General features: G+C 35.2%; 1 long non-coding RNA gene across 2 annotated transcripts in view; it reads left to right on the top strand.

Moving 5' to 3' along the window:
* LOC123283902 (uncharacterized) overlaps positions 1-17,430 on the top strand; it is a 72,497-nt gene that overhangs the window by 17,881 nt on the left and 37,186 nt on the right. The window contains exons 3-5 of one of the 2 annotated variants that reach the window (XR_006524671.2): positions 5,604-5,675; positions 13,157-13,214; positions 13,630-13,740. This is a non-coding gene — a long non-coding RNA (uncharacterized lncRNA). Of the gene's footprint in view, positions 1-5,603; positions 5,676-13,009; positions 13,215-13,629; positions 13,741-17,430 lie in introns of both variants that reach the window. The other variant, XR_011503303.1, reaches the window with a different exon arrangement.

Here is a 17,430-nt window from a genome sequence, read left to right as displayed (position 1 = left end):
AAGTGTTCTAATTTTTTCTACTATTTGTTATTGATTTCTAATTTTACTCCATTATAGTCAGAAAATATAGACAAGGTGATATTGTGCTTTTTGGAATGTATTAAAGCTTTCTTTGTAGCTTATTCCAGTTTTTGTGAATGTCTCATGCATGCTACTGTGTGCTACTAGAAAAATATGTCCTTCAGGAACTGTCGTTAAATTCTTTGGAAATTAAAAAATAATATTGAGAGGTGGTGACCTCTTTGGGTTGTAACCTACTAGTTCCTGGAGAAATGGCCCACAGGAAAGAAGGAGAAGTAGAGATATGTGTTAGGCTTCCTCTGTCTGCCTTTCTTGTTTCCGTCAGCTCCTGACTCTCTCTGGCCACAGTACTGATGCTATCTCTTGGACAATAGGTGGCTTTGGAGCATGCTGCTATTTTCTCTCATAGTAAGAGAATATAAAGAATTCAAAATCTCCTCTGCCAGCCCATTTCCCACAGTGGTAGCTGGCTCGCTTGTACTCCAGGCTGCCTGTCACAAAGCCACTTCTGCCCTTTATCCACCCAGAGTTTCTCAGTTTTTGTGTGAGTTCACTGGACCGTCTCTTCTTCCTCTCACTCTTACGCAGCGTCTACAGTGCTGAGTTTGGGGAGGAAACCAGCATCTTCTGTAATTCAGCTATCTTGTCAGGAATGGGAAGTCTCAAAATTCACATGGGGTAACTTTATCCCAGGGCTGTGCTCGTGCATGCAAGGGTCCTATGTGAAAATTGCTCTGGAGAGTTTTGATTTATACATCCTGTCTGATATTGGGGGGATCATTCATCTTTCTGTTAAAATAAAACACCTATTGACTCTCAGGACGCAGAACGTGAATTTTAAAGATGTTTCAAATAATCACTGAAAATTCTTGGAAAAGAAAACACCTATTCTGTTGCTGGATACAAGTCTCTTCCTAGGGTGAGGAAAGATTTTTTAAAAAATCAAGAAACATTCAGTTGAATAATTTGCTGGCACAGTGTCTGTGCCGTATGTATATGGCATATATATATAGTTATTTTTTAAGTGCATGTTAAAACACTTTCTGTGTTAAAACAGGTTTCTGGGGTTAACTTTGACCTGGGAGTGGGGGAAGTGGCAGGCAGGGTTAGGGTAATATGCAGAGGACTAGCTACTTGATGGTAGAACGCATGCCATTAGTTCAATGGATGTGCATCTTTGACCACTCCAACTGTTTTGATGATGCAAGAACATGGTAGCATAAAGTACCTCACCCTCATGCCGAAGAGATCTGCCAGAGGGATAAAAGAAGCACTGACCAAATCTTAATTGTTTTATCTTCTCTGTTTCTTATGTAATCACTTTCCACATTTTCTATGTTATGTGTTCACATATGAGTTCAGCCTTCCTTTTTGGAGAAAGAACAGAGCTGGCTAATTGGTTAGATACAAAGGGGTAAATTTCCTTCTTGTCTTTACCAATGTGAAATAGGCATTCCTAGTAGCATAGGCAACTTCACTCAAAATAAAACCATAAAAGAGATAAAAGGCTTAGAAAATGACCATCCTCTGTCATCCAGTACATATTTTGTCTGATACATGTCCTATAAATCTACATGACATAAAAAAATTACAAGTCTGCAAAACCACAAAGCCTACAGAGGATGACAAGTTAGCAGAGTTACTAGGAAAACAGCCTTGATGACATCTGGATCTCTTTCACATACACTGCAACACATCGGGAGCACAGCAGGCAGACGAAAATTTCCTCTCTGTCTACTTTATTTTAAAATCATTATATTTTATGAGGATTAAAATAAATATAATAAAAAATAATGAACACAATAATAGGTCACATTGAAAATACTCAAAAACTTTTATGTAAACACTCTGATGGCATCTACATTTTCAGAGTCCAAAGACTGAGAGGGAATTTAATACAACTCAGTAGTAATACTAATAGACCATAAAATAACTGCACTAAAGCATTCCCATTTGTCTTCACGGTTTGTGTTCTGATAGCAGTGGTTTCTGAAAAAGGCATTCAGCTGAGAAGTCCACAGATTTGCAAAGCTCATGAGTCTGGAGGAATTATTGGCATTAAATAAGTACAAAAATGATGCTTTGCAAATCAAGTACAAATGTTAAAGCTTAATGCATATATGTACATCCATAGATACAGAATCATTTTTATAGTTTTGTAACCCTATCGAGCACAGTATCTTGACACACATTATTTTCACATAAGACATTATGAATAGTCATCCTTTTAAATCATGAATTTTAAAAACGCAAATCATGGATATGCTTACTTTTATTTATCCAAGCCATCATTATTGGACATTTAAATTGTTTTTTTAAATTTTATGATTATATACAGTCTTTGGTCAATTTTTGATAAACAAAGACTTGGGCATATGTCCCATGATTCCTATTGGTCACATTCCTGGCAGTGGAAATGCTGGGTCAAAGACTGAAGGCTTTTGAAGCATTTTGCCAAAATCTCCTCCAGAATGGTCATATCAACAAATGCTCTCATCAGCAGTGCATAAGTATGCACTTATAAAGTGTCCCTGATAAATGCCTACATGTTTTGTATTATCATCTAGATAATCTCATATATATCTTTATAGAAAGAACTTCTTTGGCTGCTAATCAAAATGCTACTATAATGACATCTGCAGAGGTCAATAATCAAATTAATCATGTAACCTCAAAAACACATGTACTAACTGTGCAGAATGCTATCAAAACTCTAAGAAAGTCTGCAGTTATTATTCTCTTTCTCTCGGAGGATAAACTCTGGATAAAGATTGAAAGCTAGCTGCTTTGTAAAGTTGTTTTCACATCTGATTATCTAAAATATGCAGACGTAACAAGTCATCGTATCAGATTAACACATGCAATAAATTGAATGTCAAGCGAAAGTGAGAATTCAGAGGAAAACAAAAAGTCCCCAGGGCCAAGATATAAGTACTGTCTTGGCAAAACCATATGTCTAGATGTGACAGATGTGATACAGACCTTTTTAAAATCTTAAGTGCAGGTTCCTTCTGGCTCTATGCTGTCAAAATCATAGGAAATCAATTTTTCTCAAGTGATTTGGCTTCAGAGATATTCAGATTCTTTCCTGGTAGAATAATCTAGTACCTTTCAATCTTTGGTATAATAGAAGGAGCCCAAGAAGAGAGGTCAGATAACCTGACTTTTTTATATCCCAGCTCTACTACACAGACTATATGACTTGGGGGAGTGGGGACATTTTTATAACAATAGCTAACTTTCTTTGAGCACTCTCTATTTCAGGCCTTGTGCTAGCATGTGTGTGTGTGTGTGTGTGTGTATGTGTTCTCATTTAATCATATAATAACTGTACTGTGGATCATATTCTGTATCCCACTCTTTTAGAAGTTGATAACACTGAGGCTGAGAGTTCATAGGCTTTGCCCAGCATGACTGAGCGAGTGATAGAGACCCACTGTCTGTTTGCCTCTAGAACCCAAGGGCTTAACTGCCACTCTGTAAGTCGCTCATGTGAAAAACATAGTATTTAGGTAATTAGACTAGATGTTTTCTAAATTCCCCTCTAAACTAAAATTCTCTTTTCTATTACTTCCTACTTTAAATAAAATAAAATAAAATGGCATTATTCCTGTGTTCACAAAATCGATAAGGGCTGAAGGTGTCATTTGAACCCCCCCAATCACAGTCATACTACTTTTAAAAGTTAACAGCATTATTGAGATACATATTATTATATATTCATATAAAGTATACAATGAAGTAGTTTTTAGTATATTCACAGAGTTGTGCAACCAGCACCACAATAGATTTAGAACATTTTTATCACCCCAAGAAACCCATTAGTGGTAACTACCCAATTCCCCTCAAGTCCCTATTTGAAACCCAGCCCTAGGCAACCACTATTTATTTTTTGTCTCCATGGATTTGCCCATTTTGGAAATTTCATATAAGTGGAATCATGCAATGTACGGCCTTTGGTGATTGCCTTCTTTCACTTAGCATAATGTTTTCAAGTTTCATCCATGTTGTAGACTATATCAGTACTCTTTCCTTTTATGGTTGAATAATATTTCATAGTATGGATATACCACATTTTGTTTATCCATTCAGCAGTTGATGGATAATTGGCTTGTTCCTATTTTTTGGCTTTTTTGAATACTGCTAAGAGTATTTGTGTACATGTTTTTATGTGAATATATGTTTTCATTTCTCTTGGCCATATATCTAGAAGTCCTGAGTTTTGGCAGTCTTGTTGTCTTCCTTGATCTTCAATTTTTTCATGTCCACTTATTCACTTTGTTTCCCATAGCACTTATAATCTAATTGTAATTTCTTTGAGTTTAAGGACCATGTGTTATATATATATATGTATATACATGCCCCATCCTCAATATCTGGCAGACTACTGAGCCTGTAGTAGGTACTTAATAAATACTTCATTGATTGGTGGTTGATCAACAGAATTGAAGGCATCAAAGGGGTAAAGGAAATAAGACAGGAGTAATTATAGAGATAAAAGTTGTAAATTTCATCTTACATTGATGTATCTTAACCAATAGTTTTGAAAATGCCTAAGCAATTAATTAATATTTGGAAAACAATTCAAATTGATATTCTATTGTCATTTCTAAATCACTATATTCAAATATATTCCTATGTTTGTAACATTTGCTGTTGTGGGAATTCCTTTATAAAACCTTTAATGTCTAAAATCCTTTCAAGATATAGAGTCAACTTCCTTCATGCACACTCTTGTTTTAGCATAGTGTATACAATTAATTACAATTTTTTCCAATTCTATCCTCTCTTGTGAGTTGGTAATTACATAACCAATGGAATATATTTACTAATTATTCAATATAACAGTAGACCAAACAAACTATCTATATGCATCTGTCCAAATTAAAAGGAACTAATTGTAAAACATTGTGCCTCTTTATTCATTGCAAACACATTGCTCTTCTAGATACTATATTCATGTTCTAATTCAGAGAATTTGAGAAGTAGAAAAAAGAAAAAGCAGGCTTCCGCCTGACCTACAAACAAGAAACCTTAAAAAAAACCTTCTGGTTTTCCTCCATTAAATGAATATTAAGTTAATCTAATCTAAGACTCATTTTTTAGTTAAGGTTTGCAAGCAAGTCTCTAAAAATGCAAATTATATAATAGACTCTTGGAGTTTTCCTGTTCTTTTCCTTCATCTTATTAATCATGCAAGAAACATCATATACGTCTTTCAGAACATTGAATTTTAGTGGACATGTTCCTGAGTAAAGAAAACAAAGCTCCACATAAGCATGAACAAGATCATTATGAAAATAATTTGGAAAGGAGTGTGAGGAATTAAGTCTCCTCTTTTCTTCTTTGAACTGGATGGCTGTCAAATTGAAACATTGACTTTCATTTTTATGTAGTTTTTTAAAAATGTGAAAGTATGCAAAAGTGCAGTTCTGTAAAATTCTCTATCTAAAAGCATACTACAGAAAAATAACACATATATAAATACGTGTACCTATATAGAATGAAGACCTGAAGCCTCAGTCTACTTATTCAGTCACTTCCTTTTTGTACTTATATTTTGCTTTTTAACAATATTCTAGATCTGCAGAAGCCAAATGAGGAAATTATGATGAAATATTTGACCTACATCGGGAAATGTCAATTAAAATAAGGTCAGTGATCTAAATATTTGTTAGGAAACTATTTTTAAGACTTGAATTTGCATGTATCTCACATTTCTTTGGCTATTAATTTAATTACCCTTTCTACTAGCTTAACTGTATCAAGTAACATTGCCATCAGTGCATGGCAAGTAGCTGATGAAGATCTTGTCCAGGGTAACTGAACCTTTAGACAGTAGACATTATAGTGGAATTTAGGGAAGATTAAACTCTTTGTACCCCACCAAAAGCAATAATTAAAATGAGTGGAATCTGCTTATATAAACAGCTATCATTTCTTCTGCAAGAAGGAATTTTGCCCTTTACCAGTATCAAAAAGGCTAAACTAAGAAAGAAGTGAGTTTTTACCACTTCTCTCATATTTTTTCCAGGAAGAACTCCTGAAAGAACAATTCAAAGGAAGTTGTTTTCTGAGAAAGTGTCTAGCAATCACAATACACTCTAGCCATTGCCAAAACCCTGGCAACTTCAGGAAGAACCAGTTCAATACTTTTTCTGGTTTTTGTCTGTTTAAGTATCTAGTCAAGGTTAGGATTCTTATTTATCATCTTCCTTTAGCATTTCTACCCCAAACTTCAGATTTCAGAAGACTAGTAAATCTACTCCAATTTATAAAGGCAAACCTCAATTTTTATCCAAAAACTAAAGAGGCATAGCATTAAAAAGTAAAAGGAACTTTTGGTTGCTGTGTTTTGAAGTAGAAGACTCCCTTACAACTTAAATGATCATCAGTAGAAACTAGTTGTCTGAAAACGTGAACATGTGAAAATCATGAACTATTTCATTCCAGATTTTATGAGGACTATAAGTTGTGGGACATCGACTCTAAATGCTATGAGAGAGAAGAGGAAAGAATATCAAATCAAATCTGAAGTATAGATTATTCAGTGATGAGAAAGAGTACACAATGGGTTATAGATCCCCTGAATTCTGTTCATCAACTGTATTTATTTCATCCTCAGAAACACTTTGGGTGGTAGAAACCAAGGCTCAGAGAAGTTTTATGGTTTCCTTGAGAACCAAGACTGGTTCATTGAAAAGTCATGGTAGTGCCTGAGTCCCCAACTTTTAGGTCAGTGTTTTTTCCTCTTATTTTTCCAAGAATGTATTAAAACATATTAACAGATAAGTCATAGAAAATTATACAAATGGCTCTCAGGCATATGAAGAGACGTTTGATTTCGAACACAGCAAAAGAAATGCGCTGAGTTATCATTTCTCAACCATCAGACTGGCAAAACCAAAAATATAACAACAGACTCTGTGGGTGAGATTGTAGGGAAATAGGTACTCTCTCTCATACATTGTTGCTAGGATTCGAATATGGCACAAATCCTGTGGAGGAGACTTGGGCAAATCTAACCAAAGTACACATCCATTTACACTTTGAACCAGCAATCCCACTTCCAGGAATCTAGCTTATAAACACACCCACACAAGTCCCAATAACATACAAACAAAGTTTTTCATTTTGGTATTATTAGTATAGAAAAATTAGAAATAACTCAAGTATTAACAACATGGAGTTGCCTGGATTAATTATGGTGCTTCATACAAGAGAGTAATATGCAGCAGTAAAAGACAGTGAGGACTATGTTTATGTACTGACGTGGAGAGATCCTTGGGATATAATCTTTAATTAAAAAAAAAACAAGATACAGAATAGTATATATAATATACTATCTTTTATTCAAGAAATGGGGAAATATTTATTTTGTAAAAAAACCATATTGGAAGCATGAACAAAAAGCTAATAGAAATGGTTAATTTGAGAGAGCAGGGATGGGGAGAGAAAAAGGTCAGGAGAGGTATCTAGGTATACATTTTTAAAATATAGTTTTGACTTTCATACCATATAAATGCATTGCCCTTATTTTTTTAAAGGAAGAAAAAAAATAAATCCTTAAAACTGGAAACATACTTAGCAAATATGTATATAACTCTATATAAACTGGTAATAATCACAAAGAAAGGTTTTTTAAAGTAAGTTTAGAACATAGATCTTTGCACATCTTTAGGGATTCATTCTATGGGGAAAAAAAGAATCACAAAGACATTTTAAACTTTCTTTAGTAATTTTATCATTAATAGTGTTTTTTAACTACTTTATTTATACAGTATTATAAAGCTTTATCATCAATGTCCAACCAAGGCAATAGAAATAATCTTTTGTAAATGAAATGTAAGTTAGGGAATAAATTACATAGGTAATGGAAGAATTGAGAAGCCAAGAGGAGGTGATAAAGCAACTCAGATTTTACAGACAGCAGGAAGCCACTCCAACTTTAGACTAGAGGGACAAAAAAGAAGAGATGAAGTTCTAGAGTCCAGAGGACCAGATCACCTGTTGGTAGCTAGAACCAAAGTGGGCCTGTCCTGGGGACCTCAAGCCACAGAGGAGAAGCAGCCACATCCAGAGACATCTCCCAAGATGAGGAGAAAAGGGTAGAAGTACTCAGGCTTGTCCCTTCCCCCCACCCCCAGTCTCCCACCAGTGACTACTACTGTCCAGCATGGGAGCCTACAAAGGTGACGGAGTAGGAGAAACATATGGAACAGATCTGAGGGCAAACAGGCTCAGGACCAGCACAGGAGCTAATATATGTTATTAACTTCATTAGAAATCAAGATTTTCAGTGTTAGGAAAAAAGAAGTACCATTATAAAATCAAAGAAGTTATGTAAAATGGCTCCTTTATTAATATTGAATACAAAATCTGAATATAAACATGATTTTTAAAACACATTTATTTTCTTGCTTTGTCCAATGGCCTACATATAATTTCACTCCAATGTCAATGAACACACTTAGACTAACATTTTGGTTTCTAATATCCTCCCTCAGTAAAAGAAATCAGAGCTCTGAGGAGAAATGGTTGATTCTTGATCTTGGACACAAAAGGTACTGACTGAGCCTGGGATATTTTGAGCTCAAGATATGGAGAAAAAACAGAAACCCTTGTGCACCGTTGGTGGGAATGTAAACTGGTGTAGTCACTATGGGAAACAGCATAGAGAGTCCTCAAAAAATTAAAAATAGAACTATCATATGACCCGGTAAGCTCACTTACGGGTATATATCTGAAGGATATAAAGTCAGTATCTCGAAGAGTTATCTGCATCTCCATGCTCATTGCAGCATTATTCACAATAGTCAAGACATGAAAACAACCTAAATGTCCATAGATGGATGAGTGGATAAAGAAAATGTGGTTATAATATAATACTATTTAGACATAAAAAGGAAGAAAATCCTGCCATTTGTGATAACATTGATGGACCTTGAGGGCATTATGATAAGTGAGATAAGTTAGACAGAGAAATATAAATACTGTATGATCTCTTTTATATGTGGAACCTGAAAATGTTGAACTCACAGAAATGGAGAGTAGACTGATGGTTACCAGAGGCTGGGGGGTGAGGAAAATGAGTAGATATTGGTCAAAGGGGACAAAATTTCAGTCATAACATGAATAAGTTCTGGGGATCTACGTACAGCATGGTGACTATAGTTAACAATACTGTATTGTATACTTGAAATTGAGTAGATCTTATGTGTTCTCACCATGTACACACAAAAGGTAACTATGTGAGGGGGTGGATGTGTTAACTAACCTTACTGTGGTAATCATCTCAAAGTATATACATATATCAAATCATCACATCGTATACCTTAAACTTACAGAATGTTATTTGTCAATTATGTCTCAATAAAATTGGAAAAAATAAAGTTAAATATTTAACAAAAAAAGATAGCTTTCAAAATTGAATGCAGTCATCTTAAAAGCAGACAACAGCTTGAAAGGTTTCCCATTAGCAACGTTTCAACATATTGAACATCAAAAAGAATAATTTTTGTAGTTGATTTAAAAGTGATTTTATAAAAATCCTCCAATGCACAACTAAACTAACAAAAGGGGGGGGGGGGAATCCAGAAGAATGCGTTTGTTATCATTTGTGTTAGATATTAAACCAAATATTAGGAGATAGACTGTCTCCTACTGGGGTGTAATTCGACACACAGGCACAATGCACTCTAGTCCAAAATGGCTAATTTACATCTTATCAATCTTTGATTGAAATTCCAATTCATAAGAAATTTCAGGATTAGAATTAAAATGCTAAGAAGATACCATGAGATAAATCCAGAGATTTGTTCTCTTCAATGAGTGACATAAAAGCACTCTAGATTGTTCTAGACTACATGAGGCTTAAGGGGCATGACAGTCAGATGCAATGCATAGTCCTAGATTGGATTCTGGTTTTGGACAAAGCAGGGAAAAATTGGAGATATTTGATTATGGCTGGGTGTAAAATGAAATTAAGAAATTATTATTAGTTTTGTTATGTATAAAAATGGTTATTTTGGCTATGTAGAAAAATTTTTGTTTTTAAGAGCTGAATACTGAAGTAATGAGGGGTTTATTATGGTGTCTGCATCCTTTTAAAATACATATGTGTAAAAAATATATTTTTAAAGAATGACTTAGCATGTTCCTTCATGATCTGGCTCCACCTTACTTCTCTAATTTCACTCAGCCATATGGTGAAATAATAACGATCACCTATATCTTTACTATTTTAAAAATAGCTCCCTTTGACTCTTTCAGGATAAGTTAACTTATTTTAACATATGACAAAAGTATTGCTTCAGAGAAGAATTTTTTTAACCTGAAATTCTTGAACGGACCTTAGGATGTTTAAGAAGCATGTGTGTGTGTGTGTGTGTGCCTAGGAATATGTATTTATCTAGCATGAGTTTTATGGCTTTCATCAGGTTGTCAAACGGGCATGTGACTCAAAAATATTAAGAATGTCAAGAGATTTGCCAGTTTTACTTGTATAACTCACTATACTGTAGCCTTTAAAAGAACAATGCTTAACTACTCTAAAGATCTTTAAGATAATTGAATCAAATTAAAGTATCGTATGTGAAGCTCGTGGTTTCCTTATTGAACTTTTGGCCTCTGGACAGATATTTCCATTTATATTTTTCCATTGCATGCTGAAGTAAGTAACTCCTGAGGGTGATTCTTTGATGTACATTCACATGTGTTATAAACTGTGTCAAGGTTTTAGACAATGAAGGATGACAGTTGACTAAAGGTCTTGTCTTTGAGGTTTAAGAAAAGAAGGATTATTTAATCCTAAACCATTATCTGCATCATTTATCTGGCATTAAAGCCTGACATTTACTTGGTTTTGGATTAAGGTAAACTTCCACGAACATGCTAAAGGCTGGACCAGCAGAGGTGGCTCCTGTATGGATAGGACTATGTTGAGGGGAAGAAAGAACATATGTGCAGGGCTGGCCCCATAGGCACACAACCTGAGCAGTTGCTCAGGGTTCCATACTTAAAAGGGACTGGTGCTTGGGTTAATGCTTGGCTGTCACTGCCTTGAAATTCTTAACCATTTTTGAACAAGGGGCCCCACATTTTTATTTTACTCTGGGCCCCACATATTATGTAGCCAATCTTGCACATGTGGCTTGGCCCTGGGCTTATCTGTGGAACTGGCTATAGCTCTGTTCGACTTGTTTCTTGCTCAGCTATTGCTACCCCCAGTTTCCTTCCTGCAGATAAGGCGTAGGGTAGGGCTGTTCCACTTACTGCCACAGTACTACGAAAGCCATGAGCAAACATCTATCAGGATTGGAGAATGTGAGGCAGGGTAGGGAGGAAGACCTCAATTGGGCAGAAAAAGTCCATCTAAATGCTAAATCATTATTGTCATGGTAATTTTATTCAATTTCTATAACTTCCATTGACAATGCTCCTTCTTTAAATTTTTAGCAATTCCATCCTTCTATTGACTCTGACATCTCTATGTTAGAAGGCACTTCATCTGTTGATGGAAATAATCTCAGGGCTCCTCTATACCCTAAAACTAAAAATGATGCTAAATGGTGCTGAATCCAGCAATTCTTATATTTTTTCTCTAAAAATTTAAAAGCACTGTTTTTCAAAATTCAGTTGAAGACCAATAGGGGTAACATTTTGATAAGGCAACATTTAAATGCTTGTTTGTACCAACACCGTTATGCATTTTTTGGTCACAAATTTGCAGTTTACCCAACCTGCTTTGTAGAGTCGTGCTGTGCACAGCCTGCTCAAGGGAGCTCAGAGGCACCCAAAGACTCTAGCATGTCTATGGACATTCACTAGCCTCTTATCTGATCCTAGTCTTGTGATAGATTCTAGAGTTTTTAGGAGGGGAAGTGCTCATGTAAGTGGGGTAGACTTTGTTTTTTATTTTTTTTCAAGGTGAACAAACAGTAGCAATAGCAATAATAACAATGATAACATAATTATATATGGCAATAATTATGATATTATTATTACACCCATAATGATTAACTATAATATAGGAGGTACTGTGTTAAACACTTGGTGTGCTCCATTTCATTCAACGCCTCCAGCAACCTGAGAAATAAGTACTGAATTATCCACTATTTATAAAAGAGAAAACAGAAACTTAGCAAAGTAAAGCGAATTGCCCAAGGTTATGGACATAGTAAATGATAGAGCAGAAATTTGAACTCGGGCCAGAGGAATCCAGAGGCCATGCTCTGACGCGCTGTGGCGCCCTTATTCAACAGAGAAACTGTCATTAAGAATAGGGAAGTTCTGGCTATTTCATCTCTGTCTGCTAAGTGGATGACACAAACAAAAACAATCATTCATTGAAAGTGAGTCTACTCTTTTTATGTTCTAACTCTCATTCCTAAACTCAACTATTGCTTTTTATACACAATTTTAGCTTCGGGAATTTCATGGTCAGCAGACAGTCACTCCCCGGGTAGGAATTCAGAGGCTCATAAATTGTGGACCCTTGTTATTGGCTGTCGTGAAAGGGAGAAGAACTGAGGAAGTAGGCAGCAGATAAGGCTAGGAAATCTAGTCTCTTTCTGAGAAAATGATGTGCTGTTTCTTATTTACCTTAAAGCATCATCACACTGTCCTCCACTGTTCGACTATGCATGGAGTTTTAAATGATATTTAAGAACAGTCCAAATACCTATCTTACTATCTTTGTGTTTAATTATCTGGTTGTTTCACTTTTTACAGCTGATTTAAGAAAGCACTAAACACGCCAGAATTGAAAACCACACAAGCACCATCTTCTGTATAAACAATGAAAGATATTAAAGTACTACACAATGAAAAAAAGTTCAATCATTTATTCAGCTGCCATCTGAAATTCTCTAATACAGGATTCTCTTTCTAAGATTTCGGTTCATCCAGATGACAGCAGTAAGAGTAATTTTAAGGAAATTTCCTAGGAAGAAATTCTGATTTTAAAATTTTGCTGTATAATTTCCAGGTACACTTGCCTGATGCATATGGAGACTGAAGTAGCAGTAATTTTCCAGCTTCTCGTTCTACTAGTTACCAACCAGCTCTACGAGCAAAAACATCTGGGAAGCCAGATACCATTGGTAGAACAGGTTTTGTTTCTTTTTATTTCCAGAAGTGCTCTAAAATTCATGCTCCGAAAATCGCCAGAGGAAAAGAATACGGGTTTGTAGGTACGTATTAGCAGAGCGAGCAAACTTTATACCTTTTCATGCTAGCAAGACGCAGATAATTCTCAGACAGCAGAATTAGCTTCTGAAAAGCCAATGAGAAAAAGAAAAATGATGTCAGTTGAATCTCATTTCCCCATAGAAAATATTAACAAAGGCTTTTGTTACTGACAAAATTTTCAAAAATTAATAGCAAACAATATCTCTATACTAATGTATTCTTAAAAATTATGTCTACCAAAGGCAGAACAATATAGTAACCAGTGAATATATCTTATTTATGTTTATGGCGTATTAGCAATGCATTGGTGATTAGAGTTTCATGACAGGCTTCTTGAGACTCCTTTTTGCACACATTTAGAAACATTTCATAATTTTTGAGAAAATTTCTGACGTTTGTCTTGCTGCTTGTTTTCAGTGAAAATCTCTCTTTCACAAGAAAAGGCATTAGAGATAAATTTCTTGATTTTCCCCTGTGTTTGATCTCCATACAACTGACATCCTTGTTTACGTGATGGCTTCAGCAAGGGTAAGTGGCTGCACATATAAGCAGAACTGCTGTAAATAAAAAACCATATGCATAATACCAGGTTGACATTACCAATTTTGATGCTGAAATACTTTTAAATTAGTTACTGCTTAAACGACATTGGATTCAAATTTAGTAACTTTAGGAGAACTTGAAATATTGGTATGATTAGATCCTATAATTGCTATATTCTTCACGCTCTAAATTTGTTAGGACCTGTGATGCACACTGATTCTGTGAGAGCCCTGGAAGTTTATGAGAAGGAGGGGGATGGATGGGGAGTCCCAAGAAGGGAGTCTCCAAAGGCAGCAGGATTATGTATTCCCTCTTGATCCTTATTAATCCTCCCAGTTTAGGAACACCCTTTTTACTGCTCAAGCCGGGAACCCTTTCCTTCACCTTACCTACCACAAACCAATCAATCATAGGGTCCTGGACACCGTTGATTCCTCGATATTTCTCTATCAGCCCTTTCATCTTCATCCAATGACTAACACTCTCTGTTTCTAAGCCTTATGATTTCTTGCCTGAATTATTTCAAACACCCCCCTAACTCTTTCCTGACCTCGAGCTTTTCACTTTATAGTTTATTCTCTATTTCCTTACCAAGATGAACTTTTTAAAGTATACCTTTTATCATACCTCTTTAATAATTCTTCTTTGCTTTCAAATTCCTTAGTAAGGAATCTAGTAACCCCTATAAATGTGTTGCACCACAAACAGCCGTAAGAAATCCATGCTCTCAATGTAACGTTTACAGTTTTCTTAGCATGCCAGATTCCCTCTCATGTCATGCCAAGAAATAGAATGTCCTTGTATCCCACTGTCATCTTATCATTTCTTGTCTCCACACTTCCACTCTCCTCAGGCTCAGCTCAGGCATCACCTCCTCTATAATATCTGTCCCTGAGTTAGGTGTTCCTTCATGTCTGTCCTCATGTTGCTTCCTGCTCTATTATCGCTTATTTTCCTATCTGTACAGACTTCTAGAAGTGAAGAAACTAGAATTTTCTTGACTATGTCTTGTTTACTTTGTTGTATACCAGAACCTAGCACAAATACCTGGAGCATACAAAAAGTCCAACACATATTTGCTGAATAAAGACATGAATTCATGACTTCAGCTGTTGGTCCCTACTTCTGGTTCCTAAGCTCTATGGAAAGGAGGAGGTACAGCAGGAGCGGTGGGGGCAAAGAGAAGGAATCCATTGTGTGGCAGGCACTTGTAGGTGCTATTCATATATTCTCCCTAGGCCTCACAACACTATGTGAGGTAGGTATTATGATTCTGAGTACAGGAGGAAGAAACTCAAGTCCAGAGACATTAAGCTACCTGACCAAGGTCACAGAGCTGGGATTCAAATTTGATTTATATGTCTCAAAAGCCCACATCCTTTCCACAACTTATGCTGCCTTAACAATTTGTTTTCCCCAATAGACAGAAAAATATGTTTCACAATTAAAGCTGAAACTATCCTGAACCAGCATTTTTTCCCTAAGTAGTGTGTAACAAAGCTTTGCCAGATTGTTTGAATGATGGTTGCCATGAGAGAGCCAGAGAAGCATAGGAAATAATGTAATCAATCTGACATTTGTAGTTAGACTGAGTTAGATTAGATCAGCCAGTAAGTGCCTTTGAAATGCTGTTTTATAGTTTTTAATGACTTATTACATGTAATTAACAGGTAAGAGATAGTTTACAGAGTTTTTTTCTAATTTGTTAGATATAAAGGTAATTTGCATTTTCCATCAATGGTCAGTTTTTCCTTTGTTAGTTATCATATAGCATTGATGTAAGAACTTGGTCATTTCAAAGGAAGCTGTGTATTTGGATAAGACCTTAAGAACATAGATCAAGTTGAATAAAGAAAGGAAATTTTGTCTTACCTTTTATTACTGTATGTTTATATTGTAGTAAGTAGATAAAAAGAGTAGAGTATTTCGCTATTGCATTAGACCAATGATTGATTCAGACCAGAATTCTGATGCCAAGAGAATTTCTACTTGATGGGCTGTGGCACATAGAGAGAGGGGCATTACTGCCCACACTGAAAAATATTTTAATGATTACCTGGACCTCAGAGCTACTCAGGCTCTAGCCATTGGTAAATTGCCAAAATCCTTTAAAATATAACATACATCATTCAATTTTTTGTGTTAGTCATAAAAAGATGGAAAACAGAAAAGCACAAATAAGAACATCAAAGTTACGTAATTGCATCACTTAGAGCAAACATCTTTTATGATTTGTGTTCCTCCGGGTTTTTTCTTTCCATATACTTTTCCAAAATATGTCTTTTCTAAAAAAACCATAATGCCCTATCTAGGTCAGTTAATTTTCATTTGGCAATAGACCATGGTTATTACCATAGCTTTCAATATCCTCCTACAACACTATTTTAACGAATAGTATTTCATCATATGAATTTGTCATTATTTACTTAACCAGTTCAGAATTATTGAGCATTTGGATTCTTTCAATTATTTTGTATTTTTTTAATGCTAAAAAAATTCCCTAGGATGCATCTTTGAGCATATCTGTCAACATTTTCTTAGCTTACTATCTAGAACTTTTGTGGACTGTTCATTATTTCTGGCTTACAATGAATCTTGTGCTAAGCTTCCTAAGTACACACTATCAGAGTTACACATTATTTGATGTGTGTATTTAATAGCATGTCTTTTCTTCTTAGTATTTTAGAGATCTAGTCCCTAGAATAGTTAGTTATGAGTTAGAGATTTCAGCCACATGTACTTTTGCTTTGATAGTTTCAAGTTCTAAGGTAGCATAATTAGAACAATACCTGGACATGGTAGACCCCCAATAAATATTTGTTGATGTATTAATTAGAGTAAAAGAAAGTGGCAACTAACAATAAAATAAACTCTTTCAAGGATGTCATGGTCATCACAGGTCCATTCATTAATTCTTTTGTTTACCACATATTTTGTGAGAATCTGTACTGTCACCAATTCTTTGATTAAAATTATGTAGTTTAGTGGGGGGCAAATAAGCTGGTACGGTATGATATGATAATTTTTACAATTGGAGTATAAAAGATGCTATCAGAGAAATTTGCCATCAGGGAAACACAAATTCAAACAATAATGAGATATCACTACACACGGAAAAGAATATCTAAAATAAAAGGAGGGACTATATTGGAGAGGATTATAACAAATGGAGCTCTTCTACACCATTGGTGGGAATGTAAACTGGTTTTTAAACATTTGAAAATTTGTTTGCCAGTATCTACTAAAGCTGAATGTTTGCATAACCTTTGAACTGGCAGTTCTCCTGGAAATACAGCCAATAGAAATTTATACACGTGACCAAACAACATGCACAAGAATGTTCTCATGAGCACTAGTCATGACAGCTAAAAGTGGAAACAATGCTAATGTCCTTCAAGAGCACAAAGAAACATAAAATGTGTATATTTCACAATGGAATATCAGATGACAATAAAAAGGAATAAACTACTGCTATGTGCAAAACTATGGATGGCTCTTAAAAATAGAGTTGCTAGATAAAATACAGTCAAATATTGCTTAACTATAGAAACATTGTTAAATGAAAAATACGATTAGATAGACCAGTTAAATATTCCTTGGGACACACTTATACAAAAGAATTATCAGTAATGTGAACTTAACTGGGTGTCATGTATTTTTATTTCCTATATCTGG

Source organism: Equus asinus, chromosome 1 (assembly GCF_041296235.1).
Source record: "Equus asinus isolate D_3611 breed Donkey chromosome 1, EquAss-T2T_v2, whole genome shotgun sequence".
NCBI classification, from domain to species: domain Eukaryota; kingdom Metazoa; phylum Chordata; class Mammalia; order Perissodactyla; family Equidae; genus Equus; species Equus asinus.
This window is presented reverse-complemented; position numbering and strand designations above follow the sequence as displayed.